Source organism: Marmota monax, unplaced genomic scaffold (assembly GCF_021218885.2).
Source record: "Marmota monax isolate L192 unplaced genomic scaffold, Marmota_monax_Labrador192_F-V1.1 WCK01_AAM20220418_F8-fsc00021, whole genome shotgun sequence".
In the NCBI taxonomy this organism is placed as follows: domain Eukaryota; kingdom Metazoa; phylum Chordata; class Mammalia; order Rodentia; family Sciuridae; genus Marmota; species Marmota monax.
The window spans coordinates 23,644,211-23,660,067 of NW_026695228.1; the positions used below are offsets into that span (position 1 = coordinate 23,644,211).

General features: G+C 40.0%; 2 pseudogenes; both read right to left on the reverse strand.

The window, feature by feature from the left end:
* Positions 1 to 3,559: 3,559 nt before the first annotated feature.
* On the reverse strand, positions 3,560 to 5,083 carry LOC124088207 (olfactory receptor 7A10-like; annotated as a pseudogene).
* An 8,855-nt stretch (positions 5,084 to 13,938) lies between these two features.
* LOC124087997 (olfactory receptor 7A10-like) lies at positions 13,939 to 15,081 on the reverse strand (annotated as a pseudogene).
* Positions 15,082 to 15,857: the final 776 nt, after the last annotated feature.

Genomic DNA, 15,857 nt, shown 5'->3' on the forward strand with positions numbered 1-15,857 from the left:
GCCCATGACCTGGTCATACAACAATTAGTGGAGGGACATATACAACATTCCATATCTCCCCATAATATTCCCATTTTTGTCATTAAAAAGAAATCTGGTAAATAGAGATTATTGCAAGATTTAAGAGCCATTAATAATAAGATGGTTATTATGGGACCTGCTCAATCGGGGATTCCCAAATTGTCTGCTTTGCCAAAAATCTGGAATGTTTTAGCTATAGATATTAAAGATTGTTTTTTTTTCAAATCTAATTCATCCTGAGGATAGTCCAGGTTTTGCATTTACTATTCCTGCACTGAATCATGAAGGTCCTGATCAGAGATATGAATGGAAAGTACTCCCTCAAGGGATGGCTAACAGCCCAACTATGTGTCAAATTTTTGTTAACAAAGCAATCCAGCCACTTAGAAATCAAAATCCTGAACTACAAATATTTCACTATATGGATGATGTATTATTATTATTAGCACATAAAGATAAAAACACATTGCTAGAATGATATGCCACACTTACAAACTTATTTAAAAATTATAATCTAGAGATAGCAATAGATAAAGTACAATTACATTTTCCAATTAATTATTTAGGAGTTCTATTATCCTCAACCATGGTCCATCCACCAAATATTCAAATATGAGTAGATCAACTCAAATCATGTAACGACTTTCAAAAGTTATTAGGAGACATTTTGGATAAGGCCTTATCTAGGCATACCAACAGGAGAGTTGGGACCTTTATTTGATATCCTAAAAGGTCCATCAGATCCAAATTCACCCTGCATGTTAATGCCTGAAACAAGAAAGGCATTAAAAATTATTGAAACATATAAGGAAAATATGCATTTGGATATAATTGATATAAGTTTGCCTTTATTATTTATTGTAATACCAACAAAAAATATTCCTACAGGAGTATTTTGGCAAGAAGGTCCATTATTGTGAATACATTTATATTATTCTCCTAACACTATTCTTACTAGGTATCCTGAGGCTTTAGGACAATTAATACTCAATGGAATAAAAGCAGCAAAGGGAGTGTTTGGAATTTATCCCTATAAAATTATTACTTCATATACTATGGATCAAATTGATGAGTTAGATAATGAGTTAAATACTTGGGCAATAATCATGTGTAAATCTAATGTTTCATTTGATAACCTCTTACCATCTAATCCTTTGTTGTATTTTTGTTCTTCACATCCTGTAATTTTTCCAAAAATGACAAGAAAAACACCTATCATGAATGCTCCAAATATATTCACTGATGGGTCAAATAATGGTACAGCAGCAGTAGTTACCTCTGATCAAACTTTTACATTTTTAGTACCCAAAAAATCAGCTCAAATGGTAGAGCTTAATGCTGTATTATAAGCTTTTGTGATGTTTAAAGATTCTGTATTTAATTTATTTTCCTATAGTCAGTATATAGTTAATGCTATAGTATTCCTTGAAGATGCTGGTAGGATTTCCCCTTCCTCTACTGTTTTCTCTTTGCTTTCCACTATACAAAGTCTAATCTGGGACAGAAAAGTTCCATTCTTTATAGGACATATCAGGGCACATACAGGATTGCCTGGAGCCCTTAGTTTGGGCAATGATTTAGCAGATAAAACTACACATGACATACATATTTTCTCTACACTGGAAGAAGCTACAAATTTTCATAAAAGGTTCCGTGTCAATGCTAATACTTTACAAAACCGTTTTAAAATAACTAAGGAACAAGCTAGACAAATAATAAAACAATGTCAAAATTGTGTGACCTTTTTACCACAAGTTAATCTTGGAGTCAATCCTAGAGGACTGATACCTAACCATATTTGGCAGATGGACGTCACACACTTGCCAGAATTTGGAAAGTTAAAATATTTGTATGTTACAATTGATACTTCTTCCAAATTTTTGATGGGCTCCCTTCATGCCAGAGAAAAAACTAAAGATATTATAGCTCATTTCTTACAAAATGTTGCCACTGTGGGCATTCCAAAACAGTTAAAAACAGATAATGGTCCTGGTTATACTTCTACCTCCTTCAAACAATTTTGCTCATCATTTGGGATTACTCATATAACGGGAATCCCATACAATCCACAGGGACAAGGCATAGTTGAAAGAGCTCATCAAACTATTAAAATGTACTTATTAAAGCAAAAAGAAGGAATTGAAAAGGGGTATATATCCCCCAAAGATAAACTTAAAATAACCATTTTTACTGTAAACTTTTTAAATTTGGATTCATCAGGGCTTAGTGCTGTGAAAAGGCATATGTATCCAAAAAATGTACATAAGCCCAAGGTACTTTTGGAAGGATATTCTAAGAGGACAATGGAAAGGTCCTGACCCAGTGATTGTCTGGAGTCGGGGTTCTGTTTGTGTGTTTCCACAGGGAGAACAGCAGCCAATTTGGATTCCAGAGAGACTAACCAAAGCGATTTCTACAGACCAAAAAGAAGATGATTTGACTCAAATCCATAATAGCTGATATCCAGAGCTCAAGCTTGGCTATTCTTAAATCTGCAACAGTGGTTCTCCCACACCTGGAGGCTAATGAATAATGAACACCATTAAAGCCTATTTCAATTGTAAAAAATTCTTGGGGCTTGCTTGTGGGAATACCTTCAGACCCATTATGCAAATTACAGGACAAAGGATGGGATATCCAAAAAAGAATCAAACCCAGGTGGTAACCAGGATGTCTTTTTCAATATCTATTTTTATTATTGCCCTTTACCACATAATAAAGTTCTATTTTATTTATTGAGCTCATACAGACCTAGGTTAATGTTTTTCTGACCAGTTTTATTTTTTGACTGTGGAGTTTTTAAACATTGCAATGGAGATTTCACCTGTGTAAAGCTACAAGGCCTTTACTATTGTCTTATGTGTTGTATGTAATGTGTGCACACTTGTGTTTTGTGATGTATGTCTGTGTGTGCAAATGTCCATATATCATATATGAGGAGCACTCATGAAAAAATTCATCCAAATATTTTTATTATTCACATGATTTAAATGATTTAATTTAAATTGGGTAAACAGCTGTTGAGGATTGTTTCAATATGTGAACAAATAAGGAGGTTAACAGATCTGTTTGTTTACTTTCATCTTTCTTTTTCATCATATTTAATAATTCTGTTCAGGATAATGTAAATTGTTCAGAAAATTGTTTTCTTAGTACCTGTTGGAATGTTACATAAGTTTCTTTTAGACTTCATTGCCAGAATTCCTATCTTCATCCCAGTGTTGGTGAAGACAAAGATAAAACCAAACTACAGCTTCTACGATAGCTATTACAAAAAACTGTATAAACTGATGCATCAATGAATAATGTAACGCAACAAGTTATGCTCAGTCAAGGAGTCGATTTACTTTGGGAGGAAATGGACATATTAATGGATTCCTCTGCTTTGAACTGCTTGCAGAACTTGCGGGACTATGTATCACTTGTATGCATTGTGACCTATCTATTGGTGCAGCGAATTGTGGTAATGCTGGCATATCTTTGCAAATGGTGTCATCGGTGGTACAATTTTTCCAATTTTTCATTTAGCTTGGTGTTATGGCATTTTGTATCCTCCTCCCTTCTGCTAGTGATGGTCTAAAATTTGGGGGCCAACAGAGGTGAGACAAAGAACCTCACCCCCCACTGGCACCAAGGCCAAATTTGGGGGCCAACAGAGGTGAGGCAAAGAACTTCACACCCCCCACTGGTGCAAAGGCCAAATTAGGGGCCAACAGAGGTGAGGCAAAGAACCTCACCCCCCCACTGGTGCAAAGGCCTATCCACAAGTATGGCTGTGTACTGGACCGGTATTCAGCGACGGATAAGATCCAATTGCAGTGGTACCAACCTAAGACAGGAGGCTGATGCCTTGAGGTTAGCTCATCTGATGATGGGTAAGGAACATATGTAGTATTGGACAACCTAACAGGCATGGTCCCTAAGCCACATTGCTTGTTGTTTAATTAAACAGAAGGGGGGAGATGCTGAGAATCACAGCCGAGTCGGATTGGCCCCTGGCATTTTGCCAATAGTATTGGTTGAGAGGCAAGCCATTAAGATGATGCTGGATTGATTCAATTGTATATTAGACCTTTACTGTCCGCCTAGGTCGGCTACTTTGGAGTTCTCGTGCTACTTTTGAGTTCTTGTGAGGATTCCTGGAGAGTTCGCATTGGTTGGGGAAGTGCTGGAGGAGGGATTTCCGGTTGGTGTGGTGTGTCCCGGGAGAAGGCCTTGTGCGTGGCTTTCGCGGAAGTTTGGAGAATAAAGGAGTTCCTGTTTTGAACCTACAAGGCTGTGTGGCAGCTCGGTTATTTTGTGCCTAGCCAGACTGCAGCAGTGGGAGGCATAGGTGGAGAAGGCTTTGTACTTGCCCTGAGCTGAAGAGATTGCACAGATGGAGGAGACTATCTTGGAGTAGGAGTAAAGAATGCCAGAGAGGGGAAAAGTAGCCAAGAGCACAAGTGCAAAATTCATCACTATGTCACTAAGAAGGTTGTTAAAATAGGCAAGTTGGACCACCTGGTTAAGTTCACAGAAAAAGTGGGGGATTTCAATGTCTCTGCAGAAGGACAGTCTCAAGACGACCATTAAGCTCTGTAACAGGGCATGCAGGACACTCAGGATCTAGCACAACAGAACCAGCAAACCACAGAGCCTGGGATTCATGATGACCGTGTAGTGCAGTGGGTGGCAGATGGCCACAAACCGGTCACAGGCCATCACAGCCAGGAGGAAGTTATCCAACTCTACAAAAACCAAAAAAAAAGTACATCTGGGTGATGCAGCCTGCATAGGTAATGGCCTTTCTCTGTGTCTGGATGTTCCCCAGCATCTTGGGGATGGTGGTGGAGGTGAAGCAGATGTCCACAAAGGACAGGTTGGAGAGGAAGAAGTACACAGGCGTGTGCAGGTGGGAGTCTGAGATGGTGGCCAGGATGATGAGCAGGTTCCCCAGCACAGTGACCAGGTACATGGAGAGGAACAGCCCAAAGATGAGGGGCTGCAGTTCTGGGTCCTCTGAAAATCCCAGCAGAAGGAATTCTGAGACCCTTGTATTGTTTCCTGATTCCATCTGGTGGATGTGCCTACCAAAAAGAGAAAAATAATATTACTCCTCATCACACATATGGACACTACTGATATGGCTGAAATGTTACAATTTGTATTTTCCAGTAAGTAAATTAATTTCTGTTTTATCATGAATCTCATCATTCTAGGGCATTCCTAGCACCAATATAGTTATGAATTCCTGTCTCACTCTAAGCCTCTCCCCAGGAGTTCATGCATTGTACAGTTTTAATGAGAAATTACTTCTTACCATGGAGGAGCACATACAGAGTGCTGGCCATGTTCCAGGCACTGTCCAGGCCTCTACAACAAAATTTCCTCATCCCAATGATGGGCAAGAATGTATGCACATAGGCATATCACATTCTATTGCAGTTTTGTGCTAGTGATATATCACATGCATTGGCATGTGCACCAACTCACTGAAGTATGCACATCAAACACATATGTTCCTCTGAATATTAATTGTAACTTAATAAAGCTATTTTAAAATAAATAATCACATTACATGCCTGATGATGAAGCAGATATGATAAAAACAAAGGCAGATAAAATGGAGATGCAGATAAGAGGTTGTATTTAAATGTGTGTATGTGTGTGTGTGTATGTGTGTGTGTGGGTGTGTGTTGCTTGGGATTTTACCAAGGGGGTTGCCTGTGTTAAGCAGGAGCTCAAGGGCTCTAGCACTAACTCACATCCCCAGCTCCTAGGACTGCTATTTTTTGTAGGTTACCAGAAGCTCAATAGAGAACATGATGATTGAACAGAGTCCTCAGAGGATAGGGCAGGAGCCAGCAGGTCAGCAGGGAATTTTACCTGGCAGAAGAAATTGCCAGTGGAAAGGCCCTGAGGGAGGAGTGTGTTTTGGATGTCCAAAGGCACCAAATGGCCAGGATGAAGAGGTAAATGAGAAGGAGGAAGAGTGATCAGAGATATTGTCAGAAGATGCTGAAGAAGGAGGGGGCCTCCCTGATGGAGCTGAATCTGTATGACAAGGAGCCCTTCCTCCACACTGTACCCTCTTGCATATTATTAAATTCCTTCCCTAGGCATCTTTTTGAGTTGAAATGGACATGCTACTTGATACCCTTTACTGTGGAGTTGAACTATGTTCTATGACCATCCCCCTGAGCCCCAGTGCCCTTTCCTAAGGTTGGTACACATGCATACACACCACACTATCACCCCTGTGGCCTCTGACCTTCACACCACACTGTTAGGCTCCTCATGTATGCAATTCAAGATCAAATTACCTTTCCCCTAATGTAGAAATGGCAGCCAGAACATCCATTTTTTAAGCTTCTTATGGACAAATAAACACAGGGCAAATGCTGTTCCGACCAACGGGAGGAAATCACTCACTTGGTTCTAGCAGCATTTCAGCCGGGTCTGTCTCCTAGGTACCCAGCAAAATAAGAAAAGAGCAGAAATAAACACATCCAAAGTCAAAAACAGAGATGTCTTTATGGTTTGAAAGTGATATAGAAATGATCCAAAGATAAAAGGACAAAAGGGGAATAAATCAACAATTCAGAAAATTGTTCCATAAAAGTACAACAGAATCTTGTCATGGTTTTATATGAAAGAGGACCCCTTGTTTTTCTTGTGCCTCTTCCAGGTCTCCTTGACCAGTTGGTTTTGATCTGATGGCTGAGGAGTCCTCTTCCTCATTTTTCTCATGTGACACCTTTTTTGTTGTTTTTTTTTTTTGGGGGGGGGGTGTATTATAATTTTTTAAACAAAGCCCACAGGTGCACTCTGGCCCTGGTTCTGGCCTTCAGCCAAGCAGCAGAGGTCTCCCCAGCTGCTCTCCACAAACCCATGCCCATGTCTTGATCCTCCTTTCCTTTTTCTCCCTTCCCATGGCTGGGGCATTGTGTTATAACATATTATCTCTCTGTTCTCAGTCTATGACCTGATAAAACCAGATACAGGTGAGCAGAGACTTCATCCGCTCTGTTCACCTTTTATTTTCACAAAGGTAAAGAAGTCTATCTGCAATTACTAGAGAAAAATGTGACAGTAGTAAGTTAGGCAATTCAAAAAATGCAAGGAGAATTCAACCAGGCTCCATAGAACTGCTTACAAACAGCTATGTTCAACAAATTGAACCCAGCCTCAAGAGCTAGCAAAAATGAGGTGACAGTGTGGCTAAGTGGTAGAGCCCTTGCCAGCCTGACCAAGGGTCCAGTTCCATCCCTTGCAATGCAAAAGCAAAACTAACCAAAACAAGACATAAGGCAGTAACAAGTCCAAGATATCAACATGAATTAATAATTAAATTGGCAAAATATTTAGCAGATCAGAATATAACATGTAATGTTTCTATAATATTCTGACAATAAATTATTTGCTATCACTTGTTGAATGAATTGAGTCTGAGTGTATGTCAACATTTCATATATGATAAAGTTTCATTTCAATTTAGTAGAAGATTAGACTGTGGATTAAATGTTCACATAAATGTCTGGAAGAAAATGAAGTTGGCCCCCTACCTCACATGTTAATAATAACCAAACAGGTAAAGACCTGAGTTTAAAAACACACAATTGATTTTAGATGAACATCTAGAAATTAAATTAATAATCCAAGTGAGCAAGAACCTACTAAGGCAAGAAACTCAGATGTAAGAAGACAGATATGTACCACTAAAAAAATTAAAATGATTTTTATGGTCAAAAGTATTACCTGAGAAGCTAAAGGAGAAACAATAATTTGTAAAAATCACTCACAATACTAATACTGATAGAAAATGTGCAGATGATTATAAAGAGAAGTCAAAATAGCAATGAAATATACAAACATATGCTCAAGGTCAGTAATAGTTTAAGAAACATCAAGAAATATTTTTTCCACAACACCCAGCCTTAGGAAAAGTCCCTGAAGAGCTGTTCCATTGATTGTGGTTAGAATTTTTAAACAGAAATCTGAAGAAACCTACAAATGCCAAAAGGACAGATATTCTTTAATTCAAGGTCTCTGGATCTCCCCATTGTAGACATTCTGGGACAAGTGATTCTTTGAGGTGGAGTCTGTCCTATGCATTGTGGGAGGGTGAGCAGTATCCCTGACCTCTCATGACTCCATTCCCACATAAGAGCCCAAAATGTCTACAAAACTTGCTCAGTGTCCCTTAGGGCACAGGGAGGGAGATGATTGCTTCTTTTGAGCAGCACTTGTTTGAACTTAATAGCTCCATATTTTTGGCAACATTGAAATAATACTGAATTAATGAGAACAAATTTGAAAGTATGAGTAGCACAGCCCCATTATGAAATATTGTGCATCCTTTGAAAAGCATACAGTGCATTGAGTTAGTCATCTGCAGGAAGTCCACAGGAATTATAGAGTGAGAACATAAGGAGGGACAAGCTAGAAAAGAATTCTGCACCAAATGCAGAGAGCATTTATGATGTGCATGGGACTGTACTCACTCGTTTGCATAAAAGTATATGAGCATGTGTGTATGCATAATATAGAAAGAAAAACTTTAAAATAGACTGAGAATTGGGCTGGGATTGTGACTCAGTGGTAGAGTGCTCACCTAGCATGGGTAGGACCCGGGTTTGATTCTCAGCACCACATAAAAATAAAGGCATTGTGTTGTGTCCATCTACAAAAAAAAAGAGATTCTCTCTCTCTCTCTCTCTCTCTCTCTCTCTCTCTCTCTCTCTCTCTCTCTCTCTCTCAAAAAAAAAAAAAAAATAGAATGAGAATTTACAGAAGAAAATGATAGCATTTAGTATAGTGCTTTTCTCCTTAAGGCATGAGTTCATGGATTTATTTTTGTCTTAAACATTTATTTAATATCCTCACATCAATTTATTCATTAAGTTTTGGTTTTTGTTTTCTTTGGCAAAGTTGAGTATCAAGCCCAAGGCCTTGTGAACGCTAGACAAGCTCTCCACAACTGAGCTGCAACCTCATCTCGATATTCTAAATTGATACATAGGACCTGTACATGTTAATAGGGTACAGTGTGAGAATTCAGTGTATATATTCAATATGCAATGCTCAAATCAGGATAGTGAGAATTTCCTTGTCATTAAATATTTATCAATTTTCAGTGTTGAAAATCTTCTAATTCCTTCTATCTAATTCTTTATAAGAATATAAATTTAAGCCTGTAATCCCAGAAGTTTCAGAGGCTGAGGCAGGAGGATTGGGAGTTCAAAGTCAGCCTCACCAAAACCGAGGTGCTAAGCAACTTGGTGAAATCCTGTCTCTAAATAAAATGCAAATAGAGCTGGGGATGTGGCTCAGTTGGCGAGTGCCCCTGAGTTCAATCCCTGGTACCCACTAACCCCCCCCAAATATATATATATATAAAATTAAAAGCTGGTCTACTATTTTGAAGTAATTTTATGTTTTTCCTATGAATATAAAATTATGGCTATAAAAATACAGAATAAGATGAGCTGCAGTCATTGTCCTGTGAAGATTGGGATTTATGGCTCTTATGTAAGTGTGTGTGTTTGTGTCCACCAACAACCTCCTCCTGACTCTCCTCCACACTTCCTCCCCTCTACTGAGCACACATTTTACTTTTCACTATTTAAGTTTTTAGTTTTTTTTCATTTTTATTTGTGTAAATTCATTGTGCATATTAATGGGACTCATATGACTTTTCAGTACCAGCATACAGCTCACACTGATTGAAGCAAAACTGGATGAAAATCTAAAACATCTAAAAGAAAAGTTATGAAATATTAATGATTTAATAATATCCACCCAGGTTCCTAACTCAGGAATAAACTGCCAAAAACTCATAAATATTAGAATTTGAAGGAAATCCTCTACAATGCACAGTGGTAACAATGTTGAAAGTCTGAATTGGTTTTATATAAAGATAAGTGTATCCTAATACACACAATATAGATAAGAGGAGCTTTAATCAAATGGGAAGGAAGCTCCAATGCCTTCCCAGGGAGGGCTGGAGCCAACGCCTCTCTGAGAAATGTTCCTAATCACAAAAAGCTAAGGGTCACAATAAGCAACAACAGACATGTGAAAACAAGTTGGAAATACACATAAAACACGACCCATCAGCACCAGAGATGCACTAGAACTGTGAAGCAAGAACTCACAAGTAAAGAATATCAGTTCATGATTCTTTCAGAAATAAAGTGGGAACATAATCCAACTGAATGACTGGACTACACAAAGTTCATAAATTTTCACACATTCCTACAAATATCTCTATACACACATGAAACAAACTAAAAGGCAAACAGGGAGTTTGGGGTGAGGGCACTCCAATACTTTGTAAGAATACACTGAAAAATGGGGAAAATGCCCCTGCAGTGTCTACGTAAGTGTCTCCAGGGAGACACTTTGCAATGCAGAGGTAACTGGCTACCAACCCACACAAATGTGCAGCCTCACAGATATTTCAAAGTAAGGCTCTTAGGCATATCTGTACTCAGCTCTGACATATGCCTTTGAACATCAAAGGGGGAAATAATACTTTCAGAAGTGAGTTCATGAACTTCTGTTGTAAGATAATACTTGCAAGATCCTTAATATGGATCCTTGCCAACAATGCATAAATGTAATCAAATATTTCTCATCTTAAGCACACACATTTTAAAAATGTCTTAAACTAACTTCTTCTCCCTTCACAATTAAAGCCTATTCCTCTACTCCCTTAATTGCAAAGATCCTTGGGTCTCTGTTCTTTCTCTGGGAGCTCTGGACGCCTCTGTATCATCTTCTCTTCAGCCTCTGTGACCTCCATTTCATGGTCAGCAGTGAACCCTGCATTAACCAGTGCAATGTTCACTTCTCAGCTAAGTGTTATGATTCAACACAGCCTTGTGAATAAATCATCCATCAGGACAGCATGTGGCCACAGCAGCCCTGCTGTGGGCTAGCTCAGCCTGGCTCTCCTCTGAGATCAGCTAAAGAGTCTTGGGTTCCATTCTCTCTGAGGCTCTCCTGCAGTGTCCACTGAGCTCTCAGACTCACCTGGAGACCAGCTCTGGGAGGAAGGTCTCCCTGTGGAAGTGCAAGGTCCTGCCTGGGTGGGCTTGTTGGTGACTGAAGCTCTGTCCCCAGAAAACACAGCAGGAAGGAGTTGAGTGCTGGGCTCCTAGGCAGACTGAAGACCTCAAAGACACCTCCACGTCCTCCTGTCCAGCATAGGGCTGTGCACTGAGGGACCACATCAGAGCAGAGAGCCACAGCTCTCTATATCTTTCATTAGCTCATTTTCCTCTTGTTCCCCTGAGGGACACTGGCCTGGAAAGACAGGAAATTCTTCCTGCTAATTCTCTGTTCCCAAGAGGTCAGTTTATAAGCAGGTTAACCTGGTTTTTATTGTTTCTCCATGGAATCAACTGCCTTCCAGAGGTCCAGCCTCCAGGCACATCATCCTCCTGTGACCCAAAGTATTTTCTAAGCCTGACACTGATGAGCTCATCTTGACTGGCGCTCATTTGCTTAAAAGCATGAACCAGTGATGGGAACAAAAGCACCAGAAAACCCAGAAAATGGCCGTGCCCTCTTTAACAAGGGTAAGCATTCTGTTCCTGTGGTATAAAGCCTTGGACACTATACTTCTTGCCTTCATGGTCCTTTCCCAAACTATCGGGAAATATAGTGTTCTTTAAAATCTTATTGTATTGGTTCTTTTTAGACATACATGAGAGTAGAATGTATTTTGGCATAATCCATACATACGGTATAACTTAATCTAATTAGGATCCTATTCTTGTGGTTGGTGGTGAAGAGGGGAAGAAAGAAATCCATTGGATTAGACAAAGGGAAGGAAGGGAATGAATTGAGAAGGAAATAGGAAGGACAGTAGAATTAATCAAACAAAGCTTTCCTCTCCTTGTATTTGAATACAAAACCAGGGTAACTCCACATCATGTACAATCACAAGAATGTGAAATTGATAGTTTTAACACATGTTAAAAGCTCCCATTCAGTGCCTCGTTTTGAAATATTTATTAAGAACAGATGCACTAAGTTCTTACTGTGCTCCATAATCTGAGATAAGCATCTGATAAGAATCATGCATTTCACATTTAGTGAAGTCTATTCCATGAAGTCTATTTTGGGTAGTGACACTATTGTGAACTCCATCTCCACTGCAGAAACTGGGCTGACAATGCTGCTACATTATGGAGATTTGGGACCATCATTTGAATTCTGGCATGATGTTTCTGCTTCTCAAAACATGGGCCTCTTGATTTCAACTGCATATATGTTTCCCCTGGGGTTATTTGGCAATGACGGCAAGGTGGTAGTAAACACCCAGGATAGCTCCCAACACAAATAATCACCCTGCCCCCACGTGTCAGCAGTGAGGAGTTGCTCAAAACCAATTCAAGACCAACTTCACTATGCATAAGAATTAACAGGGATGTTACTTCCAGTGCAAATTTTTAAGTCATAGGTCTCCTGAAACTCCCTATTATAACAAGGTCCAAAGTGGTCCTTGTTCTGAAGTTTCCTGGTCCATGGACCTAACTTGGAATAGCAAGACTGAGATGCTCTGTGGAGTCTGGTGTAGATAGTTTCACATCTTCTCCCCCCAAATTGTCTTTGTGTGTTATTCTGAATGGAAGTGCATCCACTCATTCTAGGGATCTGTAATGATCCCTTTGTTCTGTTATTATTATATATTCTTTCGTGTTAGTGAGGAGTGAAGCCAGAAGTGACCTACCGGTGGGCTACACAACTGGACCTTTTATTTGTTTGTTTGTTTATTTTGAGCCATGATCTCCCTAACTTGCCCAGCCTCAGCCTCCAAGTCAAAAGGATTAAAGGCACGCACCACAATTGCCAGAAAATCATCCCATACAGGGCTCTTGAGTGACAACTAATGTAATTATGAAAAAGACATTTTAGTAGGCAGAACAATGATCTCCTAAAGATGTGCAGAAACTAATAAAAAGAAACTTTGAATATGTTGCATTAAAAATTATTTTCCCTTTTTAATGACTTATTATTAGTACATTAGAGTGATATATATTACAGTGGTGCTCATTTTGACATATTCACACACACAGAATATAATATGCTCCATTTCAGTCCCCAGGACTTCCCCTTTCCCTGCTCTCCTCCCTCCCCTATTCCCCTTCCTGTACTCCACCGGTCTCTATCTATTTATTTATTGTATTTTTAGTTGTCATCTTATACATAAACATGAACACTGGAACTCGCTGCAGTGTGTCCATGTGTGTATGTGACACATTGGGGTCTATTTCACTCTGCAGTCCCCCCTTTCCCCATCCCTCCTCCCTCCACCTTCAGCTCCTTCCTTGACACCACTGTTCTCCCTTCTAGTTTCATGAGATTCCCTTTCTATTCCTCATTTCTCTGTAGCTTCCACATGGGAGAGAGAACGTTTGACCCTTGATGATCTGAGCCTGGCTTTTTTCATTTAGAACCATGTTCTCCAGGTCCATCCACTTACCAGCAAAGTCCATAATTCAATTTCTCTTTATGGCTGAGAAAAACTCCATCATATGTATATACCATATTTTATTTATCCATTTACTTTGAATTTTTAAAACCATAATGACTTTTAATAAACTACATTAGCATAATAAATGCAAAATGTTCAATAAAAGTAGTTAAAATGCTCACACACACAGGAACAATAATGCAAAACAGAGAAACTGTGGCCTAAGATTTTGCTCAAGTACAAATTGCAAAAATTGTTCTCAGGTTCCCAGTGCTGCTGTTTCCATGAACATAGTAAAAGACATGATGATTTTATCAATAAAACAGAAAAGAACCCAAATCAATACAAGATATGTCAGGTGGGAAGAAATTATCTGTAAGAAACCTTGGGTCTCTGTGACTTAATGTTTCCTGTTTGGAAGAAAAGGTGAGCGGAGAAAGTGCAAAACCTCTTGCCTTTCAGAGAAATCAGGAAGCTGGGTAAAGAGAGATGGTTACATTGCACAGAAGTCAAAACCAGAATCATGTGACCTCCAGGGGGTAAACTGAATGAAAGGGCGTTACATTCACAATCAGATCAAAGATCCGCAACTCTGGCTCTGAGGCTTTGCTGCCTGCAGTTCTGGGAATGTGCTCCTGAACCCCAGGACAAGAGTCTTTCATAATTTCCCTCCAGAGAGCCTTCTCAGGGCTCCCTTCACATCCTTATTCCTCAGACTATAGATGAAGGGGTTCAGCATGGGGGTGACCATGGTGTACATCACAGGGGCTGTTGCACTGGAGGGTAAGCTCTGAGCTGCAGCAGAACTGATGTACACACCAAAGCCTGTGCCATAAAATAAGGAGACCATGGAGAGATGAGACGCACAGGTGGAGAAGGCTTTGTACCTGCCCTGAGCTGATGAGATTGCATGGATGGAGGACACGATCTTGGAGTAGGAGTAAAGGATGCCAGCCAGGGGGCCACCTCCCAGCAGCACAGTTACAAGATACCTCACCAAATCATTAAGAAAGGTGTCAGAACAGGCAAGTTGAACCACCTAGTTAAGTTCACCGAAAAAGTGGGGGATTTCTATGTCTCTGCAGAAGGACAGTCTCAAGACCATTAAGCTTTGCAACAAGGCATGCAGGACACTCAGGATCCAGCACACCAGAACCAGCAAACCACAGAGCCTGGGATTCATGATGACAGTATACTGCAGCGGGTGGCAGATGGCCACATACCTGTCATAGGCTATCACAGCCAGGAGGAAGTTGTCCAACTCTCCAAAAATAAAGAAAAAAAAAACACATCTGGGTGATGCAACCTGCTTAGGTAATGGTCTTGCTCTGCATCTGGATGTTCACCAGCATCTTGGGGATGGTGGTAGAGGTGATGCAGATGTCCACAAAGGACAGGTTGGAGAGGAAGAAGTACATGGGCGTGTGCACGTGGGAATCTGAGATGGTGGCCATGATGATGAGCAGGTTCCCCAGCACAGTGACCAGGTACACAAAGAGGAACAGCCCAAAGATGAGGGGCTGCAGTTCTGGGTCCTCTGAAAGTCCCTGGAGAAGAAATTGTGAAATTCTTATATTGTTTCCTGCTTCCATGGGAGATGTCACTATCAGAGAGAGAAAAAAAAATATGTGACTACTCTTCACACATATGGACACCACAGATATAGTTAAGTGTTACAATTTGTCTTTTTCAGTAAATAAATTAATTTCTGTTTGGATTCTGGGTCTGGTTATGCCAGGACATCCCTAATGCCATTGCTCTTTAAGAATTCCTGTCTCACTCTAAGTCTTCTCCCCAAGAGCTCATGCAGTGTACACTTTTAAGGAGAGATAACTTCTCACCATGGAGGAGAACATGTCGAGTGTGGGCCACATTCCAGGCACTGTCCAGGCCTCAGCAACCAAAGCTCCTACATCCCAATGATGGGCAAAGAGCATATGTTTGATAGAAAAATCACAGATATAATTCCTCTTTGGGTAGAGCGTATGGCCTATATTTGCATATGCATATTTGCATTTCCATATGCATAACTCCTATTGTACACATTAAATACAATCAACAAAGCTGTTCAAAAAAGAAATCAAGCTATATCAGCTGCAGGGGTCCAAGTAAATAAATAACACACACACATGTGGAGAGTATACAGGAGGTGTTTTTTTAAGAGTGTGTGTGTGTGTGTGGTGTGTGTGTGTGTGTGTGTGTGTGTGTGAGAGAGAGAGAGAGAGAGAGAGAGAGAGAGAGAGAGAGAGAGAGAGATAGGCTAGGTGGAACTCTGGGCCTTGTCTGTGCTCATAGGCACTCTACACTAACCAATACCCCAAGTCCCTGGGTATTCTATTTTTATGGTTTTCCAACAAAATAAAAAAGA